The sequence below is a fragment of the Tympanuchus pallidicinctus genome, unplaced genomic scaffold, assembly GCF_026119805.1.
Source record: "Tympanuchus pallidicinctus isolate F22 unplaced genomic scaffold, pur_lepc_1.0 scaffold8, whole genome shotgun sequence".
Classification (NCBI taxonomy): Eukaryota; Metazoa; Chordata; class Aves; order Galliformes; family Phasianidae; genus Tympanuchus; species Tympanuchus pallidicinctus.
In genome coordinates this window covers 4,731,856-4,758,458 of record NW_026294802.1, presented here as the reverse complement: position 1 = coordinate 4,758,458, position 26,603 = coordinate 4,731,856, and the positions used below count along the sequence as shown (strand labels likewise).

The 26,603-nt window shown below is 43.0% G+C and overlaps 1 long non-coding RNA gene across 2 annotated transcripts; it reads left to right on the top strand.

Moving 5' to 3' along the window:
* The first annotated feature begins 419 nt into the window (after nt 1-419).
* LOC128073710 (uncharacterized) lies at nt 420-18,402 on the top strand. Of its 2 annotated transcripts, XR_008202833.1 has the most exons (4): nt 420-1,276; nt 11,733-11,848; nt 12,445-12,615; nt 13,571-18,402. It is a non-coding gene; the product is annotated as an uncharacterized LOC128073710 (long non-coding RNA). The 2 variants fall into 2 exon arrangements; XR_008202834.1 differs by lacking the exon at nt 420-1,276 and having other exon boundaries at nt 10,903-11,848.
* The last annotated feature ends 8,201 nt before the right edge of the window (nt 18,403-26,603 follow it).

The window sequence follows — 26,603 nt, the reverse complement described above, 5'->3', positions numbered from 1 at the left end:
GTTCCAACTGTTGCCTTTGCTCCTCTCCTCACGCTGTGTGTTCTTCTGGGCTGGAGAGAAAGCAGCCAGAGAGCTACAGATTGTATTCATACCTCTGAAACTTCCCTTCTGCCCTTCTTCCTGTGAACAGTGTTATGGGAGATAGCAACAACTTTGTCTTGCCTCTGAGATCTGTTAAAGTTAATTGGACTATCTGTGATCAGAGCTGTAACAGAGCCAGAACTGATGCAATGCATTTGTTGTGTTGAGAAGCTCTTGCTCGGCAGTTCTGGGAATAAGTGACTAATTAGAGAAGAGCCAGAAGGGATATATGACTGCTGAATAAGGAAGCTTGAGCAATTGACTATAAGTAGTTCCAATAAGTTTGCTCTCATTATACAGATCCAAGAAACCCTGACTCTGAACTGTGACAGCAGACCATGGTAGAGCCCTGAGAGATTCAATGGAACAGGTAAAAAAGAAGCAAGAACATGAGAAATACTGTCTGTGATACATTTGTCCTTGCCACATTTCTCAAAACAGATCTGTGTACACAAAGAAAACTGTCTTGGCAGCAAGGCAAAATGACCGGTGGGTAGCACAGCTTCAGGAATTAGAAAGGAAGTCCAGTGACTTGGTCTCACTGAGGTAACTTATAGCTTCTGGAAGTACATTTTATACCTGGTTCTTATTACTTGTGGTAAAGACTTAAAAATCTGGCAGAAGACTGAGTGTCCTCGATATCTTACTCTCTTGGTGCTGAACAATATATCTGTCTATAAAAAGGTTGCTGACTTTTCTCTTCTAGTGGGGAGGAGGAAAAAATACATGTGGAAAAGAGGTGACTCACTCTAAAAAAATTATTGGTTCATATTTGCACAGCTTATTAGCTTGTATTTGCACAGTGCTGCAGTCAGCCATCTCTGTAGGCTCAGGAGATCTAAATAATGTGTCCTGGCAATATTCTCAACTGAAAAGTGAGGGATTTCCATTTGAAGTGCTTGCAACTTATTTGCTTCATTTTAATGAGTTTGGTCATTCTTTGTGGTTTTGCCCTCCTCCTTTCTAGGTATGTGTTTGGGATGCACTTACAGGGCAACTTGTCCCTTCTTTGTCCTGACCCTCCAACGTGCTGCCTCTCCATTTGACATGGTGAGCAGTGACTCTGACATTGCCCCGATGCAGCTGGATGTCCCACTGGAGTACACCACTGCTGTGAGACCGCTGTTTCTGCCCAACAGCCCTGTGTCTTCCTCTTCCCTCTGCATTGCATCTGGATGGAAGATCACTGAAGAAGGTAGGTCTTCTGATTTTTGCATGTTGCTCATTATCATTGGAATATACACCTCCAGCTCTATTCTATTCTTGTGCCCAGACCTAACCTAGAATTATTCCCCAAGCTGGTGGGAGCTGAGCTAAGCAATTTCAGCAGACAGAAATGTTAGAGGGGAGTGCTCCCGAAGTTGTCTGCATACAAGCATTGGTAGGTCTCCTGGGGGAAGGAGCTGGTCAGGGCAGAGCAAGTAGCAAATGACAGCTAAAACTCCAACAACCTGTCATCCCTGAAATGGACACTGCTTACGTGAGCAGTCAATCTGTACTGCAGATGCAATGTGCGGTGATGCTAGGATGTGAGATCATTAATTGTAGTGTATTGTTTCTCTGGACAATAATGTCTGTGATGCCTGTGGAGAAGGGGATGTTTTTCACTTGCACATTGAGTCCTATCTTTTCCTAGTGAAATAAATATTTCCTAATTGTAGCTGGCTTGGAACCTCTTTCAAGGCGTGTTCTTCAAGATAATCTGTGAAGACTTGAATTGTTTTTATAAGTCTTACATTACAGCAGTGTCCAAGACTACTCTGTGAAATAATGAGGCAAGCTGGTAAGAACAGCTGAGTAAATAAAAGGCAAAGTAATTTTTATCGAGGTGCTGCCAAGCTAAAATGCAGATTCTGCTCAATATCACACTCTTATGGTAGGGTGCTATTTCATGTGTACAATAAAACATGATTGACTAGTGGCTTTTGATTTTCAGCCCATGCTCAGTCTTCATCTATACTCATAAGCAAACCTTCAAATCAGTCTCTTGGTTCCAGATCTAGAGTTTCACCATTAGCTGTGCCCTGTTCTTGCACAGAGGATTTCTTGGGCAAGTCTGAGCTGTGACAACTCTCCTCTCAGGTACAGCAATGCAGAGGCCAGATGAGCAAACTGCAAGATCTCAGTCTCTTGGTTCCTATGGTGGTTCTGGTGGCCCCTTGACTATAGCCCCTTTGTGGAAAATATTCCACACATGTTGAGGTTTTTTCTGGTAGAAAGCAAAATCCAGGAGGCTTCAGTGATTTCCAGCAGAAAGTCCCTTTTTCTTTCTCTTCCTCATGGCTTCCCCCTTTAAAAAAAAAGACAAAAGTCTAGTAGAAATTGAAATGAGAATTTCAGAAGGATAACTCTTGTATTTAACACTTCTGTCTCTTAAATGGAATATTACATGTGGACAAATACCTTTCTCAGTAAAACCAGCTGCTGCTGAAAATTCCTGCCAGACCCATGCTTTGATAGACAGGGCAGTCTGGGACAGCACTAAACTGAACTGGTGGATGTAAATATCTAGATGCTCAAGTCTGTGGGATAAATTTCTCCAGAGAAAGTACTAGGGAAACCATAATTTATAATATGCATTGGTGAATAAGGACTTATGAAAGGGGGGAGTTTATTACTTGGAGCTGTCTCATGCGCTAGGGTGTTGGAAGGCAAGGGGGCCTGTGAGAGCTGGTTGGCATTTAAGCAGCTCTTCTTCCAAGCCCAGGATCGGTGTGTCCCTGTGAGGAAGAAATTGGGAAAGAGTGGCAGGAGACCTGTGTGGATGAGCAAGGAGCTCGTGCACAAACTCAAAGGAAAGAAGAAGGCCCATGAAATGTGGAAAAAGGGTCTGACTACTTGGGAAGAATACAGGAATGTTGTCAGGGTCTGCAGGGATGCGACAAGGAAGGCTAAAGCCCGCCTGGAATTAAATCTGGCAAAGGGGATAAAGGATAATAAAAAAGGTTTTTTCAAGTACATTAACAGTAAAAGGAAGACTAGGGAGAATGTGGCTCCCTGCTAAGTGACGGGGGTGTTCAAGTAACGGGGGATGCTGAGAAGGCGGAGATACTGAATGCCTTCTTTGCTTCTGTTTTCAGTGAAAAAAGCTCCCCCTCGGGAATCTGAGACCCTGGAGGTTAGTGAGAGGATCTGGGGAATGGAAGACCGCCCTTCTGTCAGGGAAGAGGTGGTCCAGGAGTGCCTAGGCAACACCAATGTTTACAAATCCATGGGACCCGATGGGATTCATCCACGGGTGCTGAGGGAGCTGGCAGAGGTGATTGCTGAACCGCTTTCTGTCATCTTTGAGAAGTCTTGGAGGATGGGGGAGGTGCCTGAAGACTGGAAGATAGCCAACGTCACCCCGGTCTTCAAAAAAGGCAAGAAGGAAGATCCAGGCAATTATAGGCCAGTCAGCCTCACCTCTGTCCCTGGAAAGGTGATGGAACAGCTTGTACTGGATGTCATCTCCAGACAACTGTGAGAAAAGGAGGTTATCAGGAGTAGTCAGCATGGGTTCACCAGGGGGAGGTTGTGCTTGACCAACCTGGTAGCCTTCTATGATGTTGTCTCTGGCTGGATGGACAGGGGGAGAGCAGTGGATGTAGTCTACCTTGATTTCAGCAAGGCATTTGATACTGTCCCCCACGACATCCTTATAACAAAGCTGAGGAAGTGTGGGATGGATGAGTGGACAGTGAGGTGGGTTGAGAACTGGCTGACTGGCAGAGCATAGAGGGTCGTTGTTGGTGGTGCAGAGTCCGGTTGGAGGCCTGTAACCAGTGGTGTCCCCCAGGGGTCTGTGCTGGGTCCGGTCTTGTTCAACATCTTCATCAATGACCTTGATGAGGGGATAGTGGCCACCCTCAGCAAGTTTGCTGATGATACGAAGGTGGGAGGATTGGCTGACACGCCTGAAGGCTGTGTTGCCATTCAGCAAGACCTGGATAGGCTGGAGAGCTGGGCAGAAAAAAAAACAGATGAGGTTTAATAAAAGCAAGTGTAGAGTCTTGCATCTGGGGAGGGATAATTCCATGCACCAGTACAGGCTGGGGGATGACCTGCTGGAGGGGAGTCCTGGTGGACGACAGATTGGCCATCAGCCAGCAGTGTGCCCTTGTGGCCAAAAAGGCCAATGGGGTGCATTAAAAAGAGCGTGTCCAGCAGGTCGAAGGAGATGATCCTCCCCCTCTACTCTGCCCTGGTAAGACCTCATCTGGAGTACTGCATCCAGTTCTGGGCTCCCCAGTACAAAGAAGACAGGGATCTCTTGGAAAGAGTCCAGCGGAGGGCCACGAAGATGGTGAAGGGCCTGGAGCATCTCTCCTATGAAGAAAGGCTGAGTGAACTGGGTCTGTTCAGCCTTGAGAAAAGAAGACTGAGAGGGGACCTGATCCAGGTCTATAAATGTCTAAGGTGTGGGGGGCAGAATGGCGAGGCCAGACTGTTTTCAGTGGTGAGTGGAGACAGGACAAGGGGAAACGGCTGGAAACTGCAGCATAGGAAGTTCTGCACAAATGTGCGCAAGAACTTCTTTACAGTGAGGTGACGGAGCACTGGAACAGGCTGCCCAGGGAGGTGGTGGAGTCTCCTTCTCTGGAGATGTTCAAGACCTGCCTGGATGCCGACCTGTGCGACCTGCTGTAGGGAACCTGCTTTGGCAGGGGGGTTGGACTCGATGATCTCTGGAGGTCCCTTCCACCCCCTACAGTTCTGTGATTACAAATACAGAGGCCCCTGTTCTCAAACAGGGTGCTCTCTCTTGCAACAGAAATGAGGAGATCAAAACTTCATAAAGTGCTTTATGTGATCCCAGTGCTGTCATACCACTTTCCTGCCCCAACCCACTCTGCTCCTCTTTCCCAGCAGTTTCTTTCCTCCTTAGGTCAAGATGAAAATGGCTTCATAGTTTTGTTGGCAAATGGGGAAATCAGCTCCTCCACCACATTTAATCTGACATGATTCAAGACACTTCAAAGAGCCATCAGATAGCTTCAAGTTCCCTCCCCTCTATGTTAAATAAACAGGTTTGTCATTTTAGAGAAATGTTTCCACTTTGGCCTTTGGCTCAAGGTAGCTGCACTGGGAAACTGCTGATGCAAAACACTTGTCTTTCAAGGCTCTGTCCCTCCTCTTTCCCTGTCTGTGCACACATACAGCCAAGAATGTAATTCTCCACTTGGTGAATAGTTGGGATTGTCCCACAACTTTTCTTGGGAGACATCTATTCCTGGACAGTTTTCATGTTTCTATTCTCCTTGTGTTTTATTATATTACAGAAAATGGAAGACTTAACTCTTTTTTTCTTTTTTCTTTTTCCCCTGTAGCGTGCTGTAGTTATGAACAGGAAATTAAAGTCTATGTGAAAGAAAAGTGTGGATAATGCTCCACTCTCGGGTCAGATGAGCAGTTGGACTCCTACTCTGTGCTGCAGCTGCCTGTATCTCTCCCTCATAGTGCCATTCACAGTCCCACATAGACCTATGAAAAATGTTAGTACAGGTGCTGACTAGAGGAGAACTCTCGTCTGAGTTAAAACCAGTCACCAAAACTGAGTTAAAAACAGTCACATGAACGATAGCCAGACCATTCCCAGAGGTAAGCTGGGAGCTGGCTGGAGAACTTCCAACCCTTGGGATTTGACACAACTGGCTGCTGACCCTGGTGCTCCATAGAATGTAATGACTTTTGTGGATTTACTGGAGGTCAGGCAGTTCATACAGGGGACTGCTCAGCTCCGTAGCTATAAATCTTGGAGATAGATGCTTTAGCATTGCATACAGCTTTTGCATATGGTTTTGTACAAAATGTTCAGAGCCCTGAGGGCTCTTTGAGCTGGATGCCGACCACTGACTCCTTTATCTGACACTCATACAAGCATATTTGCTTCTTACTGCAAGAAGTGCTTGGCCACAGTAACAGTTACTGAGCTGTATGTTAAACTGAATACTCTGCTGCACAGAGCATGCCATGGGGAAGCAGTACTGCACCTGGGACTTTGGCAAAGGAGCAACCAGATAAGCTGTCCACAAAACTATGGTAAGAGGCATCCACACACAATAACTGCGTGGCTCTGGGGGGTGGCTGAGGGCAAGAGGCCACAGCACATTGTCTGCAGAAGGTGGTGGAGCTGTTCAATCTGGGGAGCAGCTCTGTGTGATTCTCCTGAGATGCATCTTCTGTGTTTCAGACTGAGTTCTCTCCGGGTAGAGGTGACTGTGTACACTCATATGCATGTACCAGAGCACTCATATTGTGTGAGAAGCTCAATCACCTTGTTGTTGCTTTTCAAGTACAACAAGCAGCCTTGCCCTACTGATGCCCTCCTACCATCAATAATGCATTTAATTTTCTCTGCATCTGATGCTGTAACAGTGCTAGAGGAAAGGCTTGAGGCATCTTCAAGTTACTGGGTGCCAGTGGCTCTGGCAACAAATCAGAGAGTTCTATTGCTCATAGCTTCAAAAAACGGTATGTTCTGGAGGGAAGTTGTTACCAGCTCTGTTTGAGGACTTGTGCTATAGCCAGGATGTTGGCATGCGGCGTGCGCTTTGCTTTTCTCATTGGCATCCTTGCTGGTGCTGCAAAACATCACACTACTGAGATAAAAATAGGCTCCCTGAAGTGAAAAGCAGCAGGAGGTGCGATTGCTTTCCTTGCATCAGCCCAGCAGCTCCAGTTCTGGTTAGCTGGAAATTCATATGAGGTTCCTGTCTGCCCTGAAGCAAGCTTGTCTCAAATGCACTGCTTGTTTCTGGGTGAGCTCAAAGTCATGGCAGGTCCATGGTGCTGCCAAGAGTTGAATGCGGGGCTTACTCTGAAAGCAAAACAATTTTAAAACTAACTTAGAGACAAGTTCCTATGGCTCATCTCAATAGCCTCTACCTTCCAGATGGCTGCACGCGCACTCATGCTGCCAGTGCCTGCTGGAATCACAAGGACTGTGTCCTCCAGCAGTACTGCTTACAGATAGGAGTCCTTGTCTTGCTCTTGTGCAAAGCTGTATGATTAGCTCATCAGTTTTCAACCTGAGGTGCTCAGTCTTTTGCTTTCCCTCTCACCCTTGGTGCTGTTAGTATCCCATGCAGGAACACAGAGACACGGTGTGTTGTATGTATCTGTTCTGAGCAGAAAGCTTGTAAATGTTGGGGTAGAAGAAATCACACTTAAACAGAATTAAAGCTGTTCTATAGAGAGCATAACTTCAAAAACTGCTGCCTTGGGAGGCAAACAACCTTATTTTACTTGCACTAAAGGGACATAGCGTTCTCATTAGTGATCTTGTTTTCTCTCATCCTGCTCTATTATAACTACTGAGATGCTTCCAAATATTTCCCTGTTGAGCTGGTCTCTTATTTAACAAGTGTTGAGCCTAACTGCACTGTGTGTGTATATAGCTGCAGGCTAATCCTGCTCTCCTGCTGTGTTTCTGGAGAACTGGAGAATGCACAGACCAAAATGTAAGTTTTCATAACTCTTATCAAAGGTTGGTAGCAAGGTTAAGGGAAAAAAATAAATTATGCTTCTTCCTAAGCACTGAGTGAACACTGAGTTGGGATAGAGTGGGCCCTTGACCAACCTGTACCTGGAAAAACAGATAAACAGATATCAGATTTATAACACAGCTCAACACTAATTTGCAAGCAAGTCAGCTTTCCTCTGTGACCTGGAGTCTCAACCCTTTGTTGTCCACCTTGTGTCTGCTACCTGAGTCTCTGAGGCTAAGGCAACAGGACTACATCATGACCCTGCATGCAGAAAAGTAAGAAATTATCAAACTGTGTAGACAGGCACGTTATTTTTATATATACACTGGCCAGAATGAATGCATCTTAATCCTATGCTTTTTATTTGCGTGTGCCTTTCCTGTGTATGTAGTAGGGAAGTGTGCTTTTGCCCATGATATTGGACTTACTGGAAATTTCAATATTACGATAATCATGAATATTATGGTTGGACTAGATGATCTTAGAGGTCTTTTTCAACCTTAATGATTTTGTGATTCTGTGATTATACCTGAGGGGGTAGAGAGGAAGGAACTGGTTTCCAATCTGTGTGCATATTTACCTCACTGGAAAACCATTTCCTACTACATTTATTGACCTGCTAGACTATTTTCAATCACAGGTAGAAGTGGCAGGTTTCATATAAAGCTGACTGTTTCTTCTTGATGCTTTTATTGCTGAAGTGTGCATTCATCCACAGAATGTGCGGCAGAAGTGAAGCTAGAAGAGCCTCGGGAGGTTATCTCTGTTCCTTCCTCATCATCGGGGTATGTGGGAAGCACAGAGGAAGAACATCTCTGAAGAATATGGTGAAGATTATCGTAAAACATCTGTCAATAACAACAGCAGACTTCCAAGAGCCATCTGTAGGATTTATGATGAGAGTTGAAGAGGAAGAAAAGTGCTAGCTAACAACAAATGATACAACTGAGGGCACTCAGTCCTAGAAACTTCTCAGTTTCACTTGGGCCAATTTCAGAATGGGTTTTCATCTCTGACTGCATGACTCTGATGTGTGGTACAGGCTTTAGTTCCAAAGCCTGAATTGTAAACTTGGCTGCAGCCCTTAAACAATGTGTGAGTGCTGCATTGACCCTGTAGGAGAGCTGCCTATCAATCCACTAGGGAGTGATAAAACAAACTGTATAGCAATAAGCTGTGGAATTTGGGCAAGTTGTAATGAAAGAAACTTGTGATGTTGTGGTAGTGGCAGCTCCTGATTCAAAGTTGATCTCACTTTCTCCATGCGCTGCAAAATCTGTGAGATAATGAAGTGAAATGTCACAGCAGTAGCATAGAATCCTAGAATGGGTTGTGTTGGAAGGGACCTCAGAAATCAAGTCCCAACCCCGTGCTGTGGGCAGGGCTGCCACCCAGCAGATCAGGCTGCCTCATCCAACCTGGCTGTGAGTCCCTCTGGGGATGGGGCACCCACAGCTTCTGTGACAGAATGCATTATAGGGAGAGGCAATGAATGATACCGAAGCTTTAGGTTCTGGGGAGAAGGATCAAAATGATTTAGAAATACAGGGAAGCGTGATGGGTATCTAAGGGTAAGTCTGGCACTCTGTAGGAAGAGACTACAGGGAGAGAGATTCAGCAGGCTGGAAAAGGTAACTGAGGAGAAAGGCAGTGGCTTTATGGGCTGCCATAAAGGGCACAGAAAAGTTAAGAAGGAACTAATTTTTGCAACATAAGCAATAGGGATATCAAAAAGAAGTATCGCACAACAACTTGAAAGCAAAAGTATTTAGTTGGAAACCGTTGATACAAAATGTAGATGGGGAGGGGAAAGTAAGGGGAAAGGAACAGAGGGGAAACTTATGAAGGCTAGATCTTGCAGAGGTTATTTCAGTTGTGCTGATTTAAGATGATGTTCCTTCTCCTAGCTCTTCAGTGAATTTTTCTTTCCCTCCCCCTCAACCTCTCCCCTTAATTTATTCTGCCTTATATACGTTGAACTTTTATTGTAATTATGGGAGTTAGAAATGAATTATACAGAAGGATCCACGCTGACATCTAGATGAAGGGTGGTGGAGAAATCCACCATCAGCCTTTAGGAACTCTTTGGGTGAATTCGAATGTATCAAGCTTTCACTCTCCATGTATTTTCATAATGAAGTAATGCCTCTGGAGAAAGTCTTTAGATGATATTCTGTATAGACCCTTGTCATCTTACATCACACCAGTGATAAGAAAAAAAGTTCCCAATGTAGCATGTCAGGGAACTCTGAGGTGGAAGGGAAAGGACAGATAAGAGAGGGAATGTCTAAGGAGTACTTAGTACACTCCACAGTTATCTTCCTCTGAGAGCTCATTTATAAAAGCACACAGAAAATCTCTAAAATTATGCCTATTACAGCTGAGAATAGCAGTTTAACTGTTACAACTATTTATATGCAGGACAGAGGAAAATACTATCAGAAATGGGGCCATCAGTCAAACTTTTCCCTTAACAGGAGTCTAATAGATGTCTCCCTAGAGCATCCTCCAGCACACAGACTCACTACTATGTAATAGCATTTGTTATGGCTGGCAGTTTTTCAAGGCTGGGTATATTAAACTAGATTCCTATGTCTATTTATATGCCAACATACTGAAACAGCATCTTATTTTTTTTCTCCACTCCTCCAGAACCAATGAGCAACAGAAGTCAGTGCGTGCCTGTCTCTAAACCAAATAGCTTCTATTGAGAAATCTAAAACATAGATTTGGTCTTTCATGCTGACATGCCAAATTTTAGGATGACGGTATGATGGGGGAGAAAGAGGTTGGAAAATTCAGAGAGCCAAAAAAGAAAATCCCAAAATATTTTAGTCTCCTTTACAACTGGAAATACTTAACAATGGAGGTGGAATAATGACAATTTTCTATCCCATTTCATTTTCAATTTATTAATTTTTAAGTACTTCAGCAACTTTTCAGAATAGACAAAGAAAACAAAATGTCTACACTTCTGGGCAGACTTCAGACAGTTGATGGTAAGCAATGAACTGCACAAATTCCTGCTGGCCAGAAGTAGGACAGTTCTTGCAGGACAAGAGATGGAGGCTTTGCTTGCTGCCTTATCAGGACTTGATCCCATTGCAGCTGCATTACTGGCATTGAGTGTCTCTAAAATGTGAGCAGTTGCCCTCTTTTCTGCCTTTCCATAGAGTAACTTGTATGAGATTTGCCTACATATGAGATGTTTCTCAAATGTGTTTTTACAGTGTTGTGCTTGGATTTGCTTCTAGCTGTGCTGTCAAGTACCCTGAGGTCTCCTGTGGTTTCTCCAGAGCTTTGGGCCTGTGGTGAAAGTGTTGCTTTGTTCCATCAGCCATGGTATTTCTTAAATGATAGAATTAAATACTTCTTAAATGATAGAATCTCTAAGTTGAAAAACTCCACTAAGGTCTATTCCAGCCATCAACACAGCACCATCATATCACTAAAGCCCTCAGTGCCACATCTTCACAATTCTTCCATGGGCAGTAACTCCAGTACCTCCCTGGGAAGCCATTGCATTAATAATCTTTCTGAGAAAAAATGTTTCCTACATATCCAACCTGAATCTCCCCTGGTGCAACTTAAAGCCATTTTCTCTAGTACTATAGCTAATATTTGGGAGAAGAAGCCAACTCGCACCTCACACAATCTCCTTTCAAGTCATTGAAGAGAGCTATAAGGTCTCCCCAGAGCCTTCTCCAGAAAAAAAAACAATAGGCTAAACTTGATGCCCAAAGTCCAAGGTACAGTCAAGCTGCACACTGCTTCCCTCTAAAGAAGATGAACTGAGCTGTTTGATTTTGATTGAAGCTTCAAGAATGTCCTCGTTTACAAGATATCTTCATGGGCATTCTGGAGGTTTTCCATATAGATGTTCTCCAAACATATGTAAAAGCAGAACTCACTTAAGCTTCAGCTTGGTAAAACTGACTGATATGCAAAATGCTGAAGCTTTAAATGAGGCTGAAATGAAACTGAGTTTTATGAGATTATGATGAACAAGATCTGGCCTAGTGGAATAGGAATGTACTTTCACGATTGGCTCATCCTCTAGTTGAACACAGCATGTCATATGAGAATTGTCCTAGTCCATTGTGAAAGCCCCTAAAAAGCCTATTATTAAAGATGAATTTCATACTTCGCTTTCTTATTCCACTGTGACTTGACAATATCCAGAAAAATCCCAAGGAGATGAGTTCAGAGCTGTTGCAATATAAGGATGCCACCCTTACAGACCGGGAAGGAAAGATGGGATATCCTGGTGACGGCATGAGATGCAGAAGCACCACCAGGTGAGTACCCAAGTTCAGACTCTTGGAACTCCAGCATTAAAATCTGCAAATACTGAGATGTCTTTGGATGAATCTGTAGGTATTACAGATTATGTTAAAAAAAACAAACAAAAACAAACCGGTCAAGTTCCTCAAAAACTGTCAGGAAAACTGGGATTACCAATGCCTTCTCTCCAGCATCAGACAAATCTGATGTCTCTGGGCAAAGTTATCATCATAAAATTTGTCAGACTCCTGAATGTGGTACAACTGAGGGGTTAAAAATGGTAGTGTTTAACTGTGCTACTAAAAAGCTTTTGGCACTTTCATCTATTTCCTTTTCTACCTCCTTTATTAGGCTTAGTTAGGATAAGAGATAATTTTCCATTCACTGGGCAATAGCACAGACTTTTGAACTGTTTGATAGCTTAACTTCAGAAGTAACAAATAATACGCCTGAAATAGATTCAGACCAGTATCCTGTCTTTGACTTTTTCTTTTTAATGGGCATTACAATCCCATTTTCCCTTGGCTCACGTTTTGATAGCTATCCCTAGGAAATAAGAGCCAATTGTAAAATGTGCCAGCATTGTGACTTTGTTCTTTGCTTTCTGCAGCAGCTGCCACTGGAGAGTTATAGCCCCATTAAAACCCATTATTTGAGTTGAAGTCCTGGACTTATGAACTGAAAGAAATCTCTCTAATTGTCATGACCAGCTGATGGTGTATGAAGGATTTGGACTAACCAAAGAGTTAATATGTGAGAGAGCACTTACCTTAATGCTGGGGTAGGTGAAACAGTGGAACTGTTCTGAGTTTCTTTGCAGACAGATGGGGATTTCTACATGGCATGTTTCCATGCTCCAGGAGAGATTTCTGATAATACTTGGAGCTCCTGGCTCGGTATCTTTCCCTTCCCAGGAATGCTGTTGCAATCAAATGTATTGGATGCGAGATCTTAATCATGGCAGATCTGTGCCTGGGAACAATGCAAGTCTGTCTTGGCTGCTTTTCCTAGGCCTGAATGTGTAGCATGGCATCTATCTTCTAGACTTGTGCTGTAGTCCAGTGCATGAATTCAAACCTGAATGGCACCAAGAGTTTGACCCTAAGACACTTTCAGAAAGGGAAATATTTTCTAACACCACATTTTTGGAGGTTCTGCTTTATGGGACTTGAGGAAAAGGAGAAAGGCTTACATCCCAGCCTGGCCTATTTTTCAGGCAACCTCTATTTCATGCTTTTTTTTTTCTTTTTTTTTTTTTCTCCACATTAAATGATGTATTAAGTATTTAGCGTGTCTACCTGCTTTGGAGAGAAATGATTATTAAGAATTAAAGATCTAGCAGTATTTTTGATTGCAAATGATTAAATGCATAAGTAGTGGTTGAAATCTTGTGCTCATTCTCTATTACAAGCTTGTAGAAAGGAGGCATTAGCTTAGGTGTTGACTTATATGTCCCATTCCATTCTGCTTTAGCAAACCAATGCTCTCACAGTCTGAACTCTTCAGAGTTGCAGTTGTTTCTCAAGTCAACCTTTTTCTGGTTGATCACATCTGTGTAAACTCCATGTAGAATTTGTGCTTAAGAAGCCAAGCAAGCTTCATTTCAACCAGCAGAACTTATATCTATCATTACAGTCTGGGCTTTCTCCAGTATCAACAGGCCTGCTTAAGGAAATTCATGCAGAAAAAGGTTTAAGCAAGTGATATGATTGTTTTATTTTGTATTGTTTTGACAGTGCCCAGGATATAAACCGAAGGCTATTAGACACTATAATTAAGGATGCAAGGATCTGCATTTGGAATTTAGTGTTTACGATGGACCACATCTCTCTCAGGCAAGAGTCAAGCGGCAGCAGGCTTCCCAAGAGACATGAAGAGAAGGTTTGTCATCAAGGGCCTCTTAGGTGGAAGAGACCTGCACGCAGTCCATCCTGACTTCCATCATCATGGATATGTGGGAGGATACTTACATCAGTTCATTTTTTACACCCTTTTTCTTCTTGCTACTCATCTCGCTGTCTGAAATGCAGTTTGAGCAGGTACTGCTGTGAGTACCAAAGCTGCCTTGTGCCATAAAGATAACAGGATCTTTGGTTACAGAAGTGTTTACTGAAATGGCTTTTCTTGTTCTCCCACTGCCTCCATCCTTTCTCCTCCCACATACGTAGACATTTAGAGAGCTGTTTGTTGAAGTAATCTCACTGGAGTATGAGATACACATTCATACAGAGCGTGGGAGCAATTTGGCCGTTGCAGTAGGCTCCACTTCTATATTCTGGGTAGGAAGTGATGTTGCATAGGCAACTGGAGACACACCTCTTGAAAGATCTCAGAGCCCTCTCAGCATCCCTAGCATCTTCAAGTATCAAGTGTTTTAGATTAAAAATACGTCACTGGAAATAATAAGTATAGGTGCTGAGTGTCAAATTGTACTTGGCAATGACTACAACTACAGTATTTTATTTTCAGCAAACTTATGTGGCCAGAAAAAAATCTTTTAGTATGTTCTCTAGTAGCAGCTCCTCATCCTTCATTTCAAAACTGATAAATCTGTGGGATAACGAGGCTTCAAAATCCTTCTTGAGGGGCTGTATCAGCAGCCAACACAAAGTGAGATGGAAGGCAGCAGCCAATGTAAGTAATGATCTGGATCTTTCCCTGTCTGCTTTGCAAAGAAGACCTATTGCTAAAGTAGTATTGAAGATTACAGGCAGGTAAAATTGTAATTTTTTCTGCTTTTCCCCTAAAGCTATTGCCCTAAGATAGTGTCAGGATAGTCTTCTCTGCTCTCATGTATCTAAAACTATAGCAAGTTAATTCACTGCTCACTCCAAGCACTTCTCATTAAGCAGTAGACCACGTATCTCTGCAGTTCTCACCATCACTAAGCCAAATATAGAAACGTTCCTGAGGGATGACTGTTGCTCTAAGCAAAAGCCTAACCAAAAAACTAGTTTAAGATAAATGTATGTCGGGAAGAACAATTGGTCTCACCATGTAAATGACCTCTGATTAATTAATAACTATTTTCTGGAACTGGACGCTTATAAACAGGAAGCAGAAAGCCAAACAGTTCAGTCTATCTATGCTAACATTTGCTTGAGAGCTTGGCTCCTATTACTAGAGAGTCATGCCTTTTCCTGGGGCACAGAAAAAGGATAAAAGGAGCCAGTTATAAAAAGTTTAGCTCTCATCACATGATCCAGAAGCCCCGCTGTGAATGAAAGGGAAATAGGGGATGTGTCATACATCAGCCCTTAAAGTTCTCAATAGGTTTCTCCAAGCCAGCTCTAACAATTTCAAGTATTTCATGGACTTCTTTTGTTAAGCATTTTTTTTGTTGCCTCATCCTCTGTAATACTGACATCTGAGGAAAGTAAATACTGCTCACTTGCAGTTTTCTTTCTCATGCTAACACTTCTTGTGAGCAGTGAAAGCTGATGATGGTCGTATTGCAGTTATTTATGCCCTGTTTAATTTGCTCTTACTGGAGCTGGTTGAGAACACCAAACAAACTAATTTTGGAAAATGGAAACTTAGTATTAGGGAACTGAGTCAAAAATAACAGCTTTGACATAAAATTAATAAATAAATCAAAGAATGCTTCTTACCTGAGAAATGCCACTTTCTGAAAAGCATGTAGGAGAACACCACTTATACACAACTTAGTGCCCAGCCTCTATGCATCTAAGATGTCAAGATTCACGTCCTTCCTAAATTGGTATTAGCTCATGTCCTTATTTTTTAGTACAGAATATATGGATATCTGCTGTTCTTTTGAAGAAAAAAATGCTTCCAACTCTCTAATGCAGACATGTCAATCCCACCAGAGATTCAGAAAAAATAAATGCTAACAGTATGGAAATAACTCTGAAGAATGCACATTTCCAGTAGTGGATCCATTCCGTATGCTGGAGCCTGAAATGAGTGCAGAACTGGGGAAGCCATGTGGGAAGTCTGAGTGCAACTGAGCAGCCCTGATGTCCTGGACCTGGCTGACCAACTTGTAGTACAAGGGCCAGCAGTTCTATGGAGGCTTTCTGACTGACGGAAAAATGAGTTCTGACAGCTGCACACTGCAAAATCAGGTGGGTAATGTCCTCTCACCCCAGAACACTGAGGGCTTGTTGGCATGAAGAACTGGACAATCTCTAAGCTATCTTGTCAGTCCTGGCAAACAATAGGTAAGCTTGGTGTTCCCCACATGTCTACATACAACCAGAGCTTTCCAACAGTAGCATGTTGCCAGTGTGGGCAGTGGTGTCGGTAAGATAGGTTTTGGTGTGTACCTGGTAATTCATGTGCAGGCAGTCATAGAAGAGCTTGTTGTCTGCCTGCCAAAGCTGCTGGCACGTTGGTGCCTGTGGCTTCTACTATGTCCTTAATAGCCCTTGTAAAGCTGTGGCACCACATGATATTGCTAGATCTTCAACTTCGTTATACTTTGACACCCGTGGTGTCTTGGTCTTGAATGTTTCATTTGAGCTATAATACAGCCCAAATCTGTAGCTTTGATATAAGTTCAGTCCACTTTGTTTTCTGATTCCTGAGAAGATGAGTGACTGACCCACTTCTGGATTCTGTGTTAATCATAACAGCAGCAAACCTTTGGAGATGGAAGTCTAGGTTCTGTCAGCACAGAAAGCAGTGGAACCCCAACTGGGACTCCCCAAACTGTCCCCATGATGGAAGGTTCTAAGTCCTGGAACATGAACATTGCTGGCAGCGAATGTTACTTGTGATCTTTGGGCTCCCCCTGAGAAACCATGGAGTACTTTAGACTGAAAAGGATTTTCATTTTCCTTACTCAGTGCTCAGAACAGGGTAGTCCTGGGAGAGATATGCTTGTTGCCAAACGTGAAGGGTAACAACTGCATGCTTGTGAAAGCTGTGCATGTGTACTATGTCTTAAGTGGGTTTCCTTCCAGAAACAACCAGAAACATCTGGCACTCCTGAAGCTGCAAAAACTTATCATTTACCAGGTAAATGGGCAGCTAGCCTTTGGGACAGTTTGCTTCCTATCTGACTAAAATGCAGCATAAGGATTAGGAATGCTTCTGCTATTCTCCACAGGTTTTGAAACAAGCTCTTCTGAGCAGGCTTCCCTGTGACTTTAGGGTGTAAGTGTAAGCTGTATGTGGTCAGGAGAATAGCAATGACCATCTATTCTATGTGTCTCAGTTGTACTATGATCATCCAAACTAATGAGCCAAAATTAAGCAGACATGTCCCAAGGGAGCAGTTCTACAGCCCACCACTGCTGTCCATGTGCACAGCGCTAATGATACGCACCTCTGCACTGGTAGCAAAGTAAGGTAGCAAAGGCTGGGATTTGAAGGAAAAAAATTCTATTTTGCCTAAAATGCCCAGATTCTTGTTTAAGGAATATCTTGTTGCAGTATAGAACTTAGGTTTTATACACCTAAATGCAGTGCTTGGATAGAGCTGAGAGGTTATTTTTCTGGCTAATATATGTAGCTCAGAGCAGGACTTAGGGGAAAGAAAATGGGAAGAGCGATAAGCAGTGAAGGAATGAGATCTAGACAGAGATGGGGCATGAAAACAGAGCACTGAATAAGGAGGATAAATGGATCTCACTGTACCATGGTGAGAGTAGCCACAAAGAAAGAAAATCACAGTCTTCCTAAGAACTGCTTAACTACATGAATGAGTAATGGGATTTCTGCCCTCAAGAAGAGAAATCCTGGGTCAAACCAGCCTGAGGTAAAGCAGCTGCCTGGCTCCCTGACTCTTTGCAGGGTTTACCTCTCGCCTTCCCAGAAACTGCCTTCAAAAAATGTTCGGTCTGAGTGTGCTGTGGCCTCAGACAGCAGTACTGATAAAAAGGCAGACTCGACTCATTAAAACAGCGCTCTCAGGCATTCGGCATGTACAGTGAGGGAACACATGCATTATTAAAGCCCTGCTTTGCAGTTATGGGATACTGTAGGGAAAGGGGGATGAAGCAATGAGTTAAGAGACAAGAAAAGCAGGGGGATGACTGAGGTAAGAGCAAGGAATCTGCTCTTGGCGCTGGCAGGAACTTGCTTTCCAGCACAGTGGCTCGCTTACAGGCAGTGAGAGGAAAGCAGGCACTAATGCATGGTGCTGAGCAGCAGGACAGTGAGATGGGAGCTGGCAGTAAGTGTGCCTTGCTTTGACATGGAAGAGCGCCTACGGCCCATCAAGGGCACTGACAGTTCAGAGTGGGGGCAACACCAGAGAAAATCCCCCACATCTCCTCCCCAGATGTTGCCTACAGCATGTGAAACATTTTTCTAGGTAGGAGCTAGGCTGCTTTCTCTGTCAGAGATCAGCAGCTTCCAGAAAGTCAAAGCCAAAGTAGCTTTAATAGAGCTAATGAGAGGATGAGCAGAAATGGCCTCAAGTTGTGCCAGGGGAGGTTCAGGTTGGATATTGGAAAAAATTTCTTCTCTGAAAGAGCTATCAGGCACTGGAATGGGCTGCCCAGGGAGGTGATTGAGTCACTGTCCATGGAGGTGTTCAAGAAGCCTTTAGATGTGGTACAAAGGGAGATGGTTTGCGAGGAAATATTGATGGTAGGTGGATGGTGCTACAGCCTACCTTGGAGGTCTTTACCAACCTTGGTAATTCTTTGGATGGCCACCGATCTGTTGGACTTATGGGCATTATAGTCTGGTTGGTATTTCAAACTATATCAGTGAAAACTGCTATCTAGAGTCACCAACACTCTACATCTTCAGCCTACTGAGGCTGGACTTCATCAGTCACAAACCAAAATACCTGAAGTTAAACTGGAGATTTTCAGGTTTTGGTGTATTTTTCCTCCATTAAGAAATTGTGGAGTACATTCGGTAAAATGTGTGTGATTCAAGCCATCTTTCTGTAGACTTTTTCTGGTTTGGAATTTCAAATCTGAGCAGTCAGTTTTAGAAATCTTGTTACTGCGGCACATCTTGTGGTGCTGCAGTTCTGAAGATTCAGAGATGTGCATAGGAAATACATGGTTCTTCAGGAGTTAGGTTCATCTTTAATGTCCTTTCCACAACTGACACTTATTTGTCAAAATAAAATTGTTAACTCCAGTTCATCTCAGATGATCTGATTTTACCAGAGGTAATTTGTTTTTTAAATGCCACTGCCACAGCATGGATATCAAAGATGAAGTTCTTTAGCAACAGTGGCACTTTGCTTCCTTTTTAGCAACCTGGAATTTGGCGTGATAACTCATCCATTGTAAATATGCCTTCAAGTGTTGGAGAGGTTTATTTACTACAAGCATATTAGAAAGGCCACACTGACATAATTCAGTTTGCCAGGAGTTTGGGAGCCCCTTTTTTTGTCTTTTTTTTTTAAATGGAAGGCTTCAAGCATACTTTTGAATAGACACAGAATATTTGAGGAAGGAAAAGTGGTGGCTGAGTTCTCTACCAGTTCCTAAGAAGCTTTAGATAAATACTAGACTTGGAAGTGAGTGTATTTGTGAATAATGCCTAAATAAGCAAATACGTGCATACACAAGCCAAGAAACATCTACTGCCTGCTCTCTTCCAATCTGCTGTATGTTGCAGTCCACTAAAGTATGGAAATATGAATATAAAAGTGCTTGTGATGAGGAAACCTCATGGCTGTTGTCTGGCCAAGAGACCTTGACCACTATCTGCTGCCAGAATGGCTTAAGTGCTACAGCCTACCTTTATACTGTCTGCCATTCAGGTACAACAGTTTAATAAATTAGGAGTTACACATGACTTTTTGACTTGCCAAATGCTAGTCTCTCTGTTGCTTAAAGAAACCATTCTCTCTTCAGTCCCTGTCCCATGCTAATTCTGGAAGAAAGCCTCAAATATGCTAGCACAAGTCAGAAAACATCAGTCAATCCTTGTAAAAATAATAGTTCTCCTGAACTAGTGAAGCTGTAAATTGCAGTATTTATCAAGCTGCTGTTACTGATGACTGACTTGTGTTATAACTAACTTAAAAAAAATTGCTCTTCCACCATGACAGCAACCATGGTGTGGGTTTTGGCTCAAAGATATGATTTCCCCAATGCATCTTCAGCTGTGAAAATAGAGCAGCTTAGCGTTTTTAATTCAGTGCTGTATCACAGGCTGCTGAGACTTTATTCAGTGAAAACGTGTACGGCATTAAGTGAATAATCTACTTGCTGAAACCTCCGAAGTTGCAGGGATAGGATGGGCCACCCATCCACTGCTCTTGGTGGCAGTTAGACAGGGAGAAGGAAACCTGTCACTGACCATCTGACATCCCAAAAGAATCCCAGGCACGCTGGGCAGTGCTATGAAGTGAGACCAGGCTGTGGGCCCCATCTGTGGAACAAGCAGGACCTCCAGCCTGTTTGGGGGGCTTTTTAGCTTACACTTTCCTCCCACTGAAATTTAAGGAAAACTTATGGTAAAGCTCAAGAGAAGCAATAAACATTCATCTGCACATTTTTTCTTTACTAATCTGTAAATGGACAGCCCAGGTACTAAAGGGGGCTAACTACTTGCCCTGTAAGGAAGCTGTCATTCTATAAAATATTTTGAAATTCTAGCTTAGAGTTATAATTAAAATGAATATGTAAGGCATCTGCTGTTTACACTGTCCTCCAGGATCTGCTGTGTGCTCTCCTTCTGGACCATCTGTTAGAAACAGGGATGTCTGGTAAGAGAAAAGAGAGCCTCCAGTCCAATGTGACATGCAGTACTTCCTACAGATGAAGCCTTCCAGGCTGCAAACACAAACTGCTTTTGTTTGTGTCTGGCTTTTTGTCTATCAGGACCCCTTTTCCACAGGGCTGTTCTCAAAGAGCTCTTTTCCAAGTCTGTACATATATCTGGAATTGCCTTGACCCCAGTGCAACACCTTGCTTTTGGCCTTGTTGAACCTCACTAGATTCTCATGTGCCCGCTTTTCAAGCCTGTCCAGGTCCCTCTGGATTGCATCCCTTCTATTGTATCAACTGTACCTCTCAGCCTGGCGTCATTGGCAAACTTGCTGAAAGTACACTCAATCCCACTGCCTATGTTGTTGATAAAGGTGTTGAAAGGCATTGGTCTCAAGATGAACCCGTGGGGGACACCACTTGTCACCATCCACCCTCTGGACAGAGAGCCACTGACCACAACACTCTGGCTGTGACCATCCAACCAATTCCTTATCTACTGAACAATTCCTCCTTCAAATACGTATCTTTTCAATTTAGAGTAAGAATATGTTGTGGACCATGTCAAAGGCCTTGCAGAAGATGAGGTAGATGACACCAGCTGCACTTGCTTTGTCCATCAACACCATCACTCCACTGTAGGAGACTACAGTGGTCAGACATGATCTGCTCTTGGTGAAGCTGTGTTGCCTTGGACCACTTCCTCATCTTGTATGTGACTTTACATTACTTCTGGAAATATCTGCGTGATCTTCCCAGGCACAAAGGTGAGGCTCACTGGTCTGTAGTTCTCCAGGTCTTCCTTTCTTTCCTTTTTAAAAATGGGAGTGATATTTCCATTTTTCTAGTACTCATAGGGGGAAAAAGGATGTCAGAACCAAGAATGGTTTGCACTTTTTGAAAGAAGTGATTGAGATACTAAATAGAGGAGATGGGTAAGTGGGGAAGGGTGGAATTGTATAACTAGAGTGAAAAGTATTTCCTGAAAGTATAGACCCTAGCAAGCTCTTCTCTTCAGTTCTAAACTTGTTTGATGCAAGAGAAAATCATAAATTAATCCATACATCATTGCTTTTGAGGAATATCTTTGCTCTCGAGGACTACGGCTTTACCATGCTGCAGGTGTTATTCCTGACTCAGCCCATTAGAAACGCATCTCTGTGCAGAAATCCCACAGTACTGATGTTTTTCCACATAAAGAGGGAAGATAAGTGTACTGAACCAGCTGTAACTTTTGTATGTGCTTTGTCTGTGCTGCCAGCAGAAATGTTCAAAATCAGAAGGCAAGATCTCCTGGCTGCCAACTGTTCCATAGGTCCAAAGATACGACTGAAGCTAACTTGGCTTTCTTGTTTTGTGAACTCTGGAGTTTGTATCCTAAAATGTAGAGAGAGAGGGAGGGCTCTTGTTTGGTATTAGATGGATGTGCTTGAGTGCTCTGTGCAAGTTCTTCACGGTACAAGAAGTGAGAATATGAAATCCCAAATAGGCTTCAGTAGGCAGGAACGCAGTGTGTCCTGGTGCTTCTAGAATGTTGAGCAGTTACTGCATGAAGTTCATTCTCCTATCACAGAGGCATGTTCTGCTTAATTGCAGTGGAGATGTTATCCTGTTTCATGCTTCTTTCTTTGTAGATTTTTTTTCTCTTTACTTGCATGTAGTTCAGCTACATTTAAGTGAAACTACAAGCTGCCAATTGAATAAACATTTTCTTTTCATATGAACTAGTGCTGGCATAAGATGAGTGGCATGACATTTCTTCAAATGGAAGAAAAAGAAAAAAAAAAAAAAAAAACTGTAGAGAAAATCCAGAGTTTTAATTACTTTTCTCCCAGAATACCTTGTCCTTAATGTTGGGCCTCAGGTTTCTTCTTCTTAATGCTCTAAGTATACATATGCTGAAAGGCCTGTGAGAAGAATTTGAAACATTTGACATAGCTAAAACTTACAAGCTCAAAAGCAGATCAGCATGTCCTTGAAGCAGAGTAGATGAGATGCCACTTTTTCCCTCCCCCGAACTGGCTGGAAGCTGCTTTAGCATCTACATTTCCTTGCAAGAGCAAGCCAGCTCTTTGTGTGTAAGTTTTCTTTGGATACTGAATGAATGCACCCACACACAAATAAGAATCAGTTGCTCTTTTTCTTCTCAAAGAAAAATTTAATCTATGCTTGCTGTACTCCTTGCTCTCCTTCCACTTAGTGGCACCATTTATATAATTGCTGCCTTTAATTAAAGTGCTGAGTACAAACTGCAAGTTTGATATAAGACAGCCAACACTCTTTAATTGCCTTTAGTTCAACTCTGGCTGTGGCATATCTCTTTGAATGCAGCTGACTTGCGAGAAAGTCTGGGAAAGAAGTGATGCACTTTTTATTTATGCTTTTTCTCTGGCAAAATTGCTCTGTGAATTTTTATCGCCTAATGGTTTCTCTGACACATTTTAAAACTGTTTATCTCTCACCAAGAGACTATTTTATGTGAGACTTGGGCCTGTATACTATTTCTCTGATCTGGGATGTGCTGTCCTTCCTTCACAGAGCAATCTGTTTGGAAATTAGCTGGGCCTGGCTGCTTAGGAAGAACTTACAGTTGCTTGGCTGCTATTCCTGAATGGACCCATTAAATGTCCTATTTCAGTAAAAAGCTGCAAAAATCTATTGCTGACTAGCAGGTCCTGAAATTCATGTGTATCAAGGGTAGAATAAATAGCTCATGTGTGTGATACTTGTGCGAATAGTGGTCTCTAGCTTAGTAAATACTAACTTCTACCTGGTCTATTAAAAACATTATATAAGCTGGAAATAAGTTGAAACTTGAGTAGAGTGATAGGAACTGGCTTCTCCTGTATTCAGAATGCCTTTTGAAAGTGGCAGTGCATAGTGATATGATTAATTAACCTCTTCTGTTTATGGTATGGCCATTCTTGCTGTCCTTCTCCCACATGGTTACAGAACATGACCTTAGTCCCCAAGGCCCCAAGGTCCTGCCTTCCTTGTCCAAAGTATTTGATTGAAATGCTGTCACCTGTATTACCCCCACTACTGTACAAGGAGGGCACAATCTATGTTAATAGGGGGACAGTGTATCACAGGGTATGTGAATAACCACAGAGAAGATAACTGAGAGTGTGAGCCATGGGCTGAGAAGGGGAAGTGCATTGTGTGTATGATGTCAAGAGCACAACACGCCTTAAAATCAATCACAGGTCTCCATGTTTAGACTTGTAAATGGGAGCAGAAGAGGAGGGCACACATTTGGAAGTGACTAGCAATAGGCTAGGGAGTAGAAATGGATCCTGAATGAAGAAGTGCAGTTGGCCATTCGTGAAGGTAGTCAGCTACAGGTGCCCCAATGTCCCTAATCACTGCCACTTCCTCCCTTTCTTGCACTGACCACGGAGTGGATTCTTAGTTGCTAGGAGGAGTGATCCTCCCCCTCTACTCTACCCTCATGAGGCCACATTCAGAATACTGTGTCCAGTTATGGGCTTCCCAGTTCAATAAAGATGGGGATCTCCTAGAAGGAGTCCAGTGAAGGGCCACAAAGATGATAAAGGGCCTGGAGCATCTCTCGTATGAAGAAAGGCTGAGTAACCTGGGTCTGTTCACCTGGGGAAAAGAAGACTGAAAGGGATTCTGATTGATGTTTAGAAATATCTAAAAGGAGATGGGAGGCAAATGGATGAAGTCAGGCTCTTTTTGGTGGTATGTAGCAACACAACAAGGAGTATTGGCCTAAAATTTGAACGTAGGAAATTTCATATAACCACGTAGAAGAACTTCTTCACCATAAGAGAGTCAGAGCACTGGAAAAGGTTGCCTAGAGAGGTTGTGGAGTTTCCTTCTATGGAGATATTCAAGACTCATCTGGAAGCCTACTTGTGTGACCTGTTGTAGTGTACCTGCATTGGCAGGAGGGTTGGTCTCAATAATCTCCTTCCAAACCCTGCAGTTCTGTGTCCACAGATCACACTGAAATGGTTTGAGATCTCCATAATACAGAGCTACCTGAGCACTAATGCCAGCAGTCAGCTGGCACCATTATGGAGAACTGCATTTGCATTGTTTCCCAGTAGACACATATTCCATCATATGTGATGGTACCTTCCTGTGGAGCTGGAAGTGCTCAGGAGATATCTACTCAGGCCTTTCCTTTGGTGTTCGTTTACTGGTGGCATTATGTGGGTCAGAAAAGGAGCTTACTTCTCTGGGAGCACAGCACTGCTGGAGATACCTGGTTCTGAAACCAGTTGTGAGGTGTCTATTCTCCCTTTGTGTTCAAGAAGGGAAAACACTTAAACAGGGATAAATTGAGTTGAATTTCTTTGCAGTTGTCCCCTTCTTCGTCCCAGTAATTTCTGAGAAAAGACAATTCCTACAAAAAGTAAGAGGAGTACCCTTCCCTACAATTCTCTACCTCTGCAGGAATTGATATATTATTTGTACAGAAGTATAAGCACAAAAAAAACCCCCAAAAAACAACAGAGGCTGTGGGCTGCTCCTCACCTGTAGCTCTCTTGGAAATACAAGCAGGAGTGACCTCGCTTGAATTGCCCCTTCAGTCCTGCTGGAGAGGTGTCTGGGTACTGTCAGGTGCCTTATTTTGCCATTGGAGCCTTCCATGGCCATGGGACAGAAGGGTGCACCCACCTGCCTTTCAAGAGGCAAAGATCACCACAAGAGCTGCAACAGACTCAATTATACCAGGTATTTCTGAGAGTAGAAAACTTCAGTTGCTTGAAGGTTTTCCTTGTCTGCCTCTGCTTTTATTAAGCTCATTTGTCTTTATCCTTGATCTGTGACAGCTGAATCAGTCTTCCCGGAAGAGAGATGTGTATGCAAGCAGGTGGCAGGGGGTTGGCGAATACCTCTAGGCCAGCTTGTTGTGTGAAGAATGCCACACAGTTTGGGTTCAATGTGATCATCCTGTCCTGGGCTTCCTGCAGAGAGTGCCAAGTGACAAAGTGTCGCTGAGCTGCTGCACGGTCATCTGTCTTCTGCTTGGATTTGAGTAGCTGCAGGCACATGCTCAGTGTACGATTCCTGGGAGGGTCATACCTAGTTGTGATGCAGCAACATGCGTTCAACTAAGGAATACTGCAGCTCAGGTCACTAACGTTTATCTTCAGGCTTCCTCTGGATGATTTCTCACTTTCCTCCTCTGCTGCCACCACGTGTTCCTTTAGGGTTCAGATGAAACTTAAGAGAAAGATGTGTTCCATCTTTGACTGTATCACGGCTTTTAACTCTACAACACATGTTTCTTCGTTTGCTGTCAAATATAGCTGGGAGGAACTTCTGACACATTTAAATAACAAAGCAAGGAGAGAGGCTCTTCATCAATTTTTTTTCTCTGCCATTTTTCTGTTGAAAGATTTCCAATGGCTGTGCATTTTTCAACACTCTGGAAAAGGTTATGTAGAGTAACTGAGTTTGCATACCAAGTTACAAATCTCAGACAGAAGTTTTGCAGACATCTCAATCAAGAGCCAGGTTGGAGCCCGAGTAAAAATTTTTCCAAAGGGTCATTTATGAGGCAATTATGTGCAGAAGAAATCGTGTCACTGAAGGTTGATTGACTGACTGGCTTCTACGTGCCATACATTCAGTTCTGAACATTGCACTTGGGACTCTACACCATTTGTGTGCTCCTGGAAATACAGTTTTGTGAGCAGAACTCCATTAAAACTGCCAGAATGGACTTCTGGAGAAGGAGAGGGATTAATGAAGATGTCTTGTGCAACTCGTAGTTTTGTTTCAGAAGAGTATCGGTACAGTAGTGCAATCTGTGTCCTATTCACCTTGGGGCCAAAGTTAATAACAGCATTTGGAATTGGACATATGGATGATGTAATTTTAGATCAAATTATAGCTTCTTTTCTTTTTGTTTGTTCCTTTGTTTTCCCAGCTATAACTTTCATCGTTAAATGTGTCATTTATTGCCTTTTGCTACATAGGCATGGTAAAAAAAAAAAAAATACAGTATATAAATGCAGCTGTTGGAACTGATGGGGACAGGTCCTGCAACCTTAATTTCTCTGAGGTTAAAATTACTTGGTTTAGCACTACATGTGAACAAAACGCTTAGTGAGTCCTTACTAGCAATAGGGGAGCATAA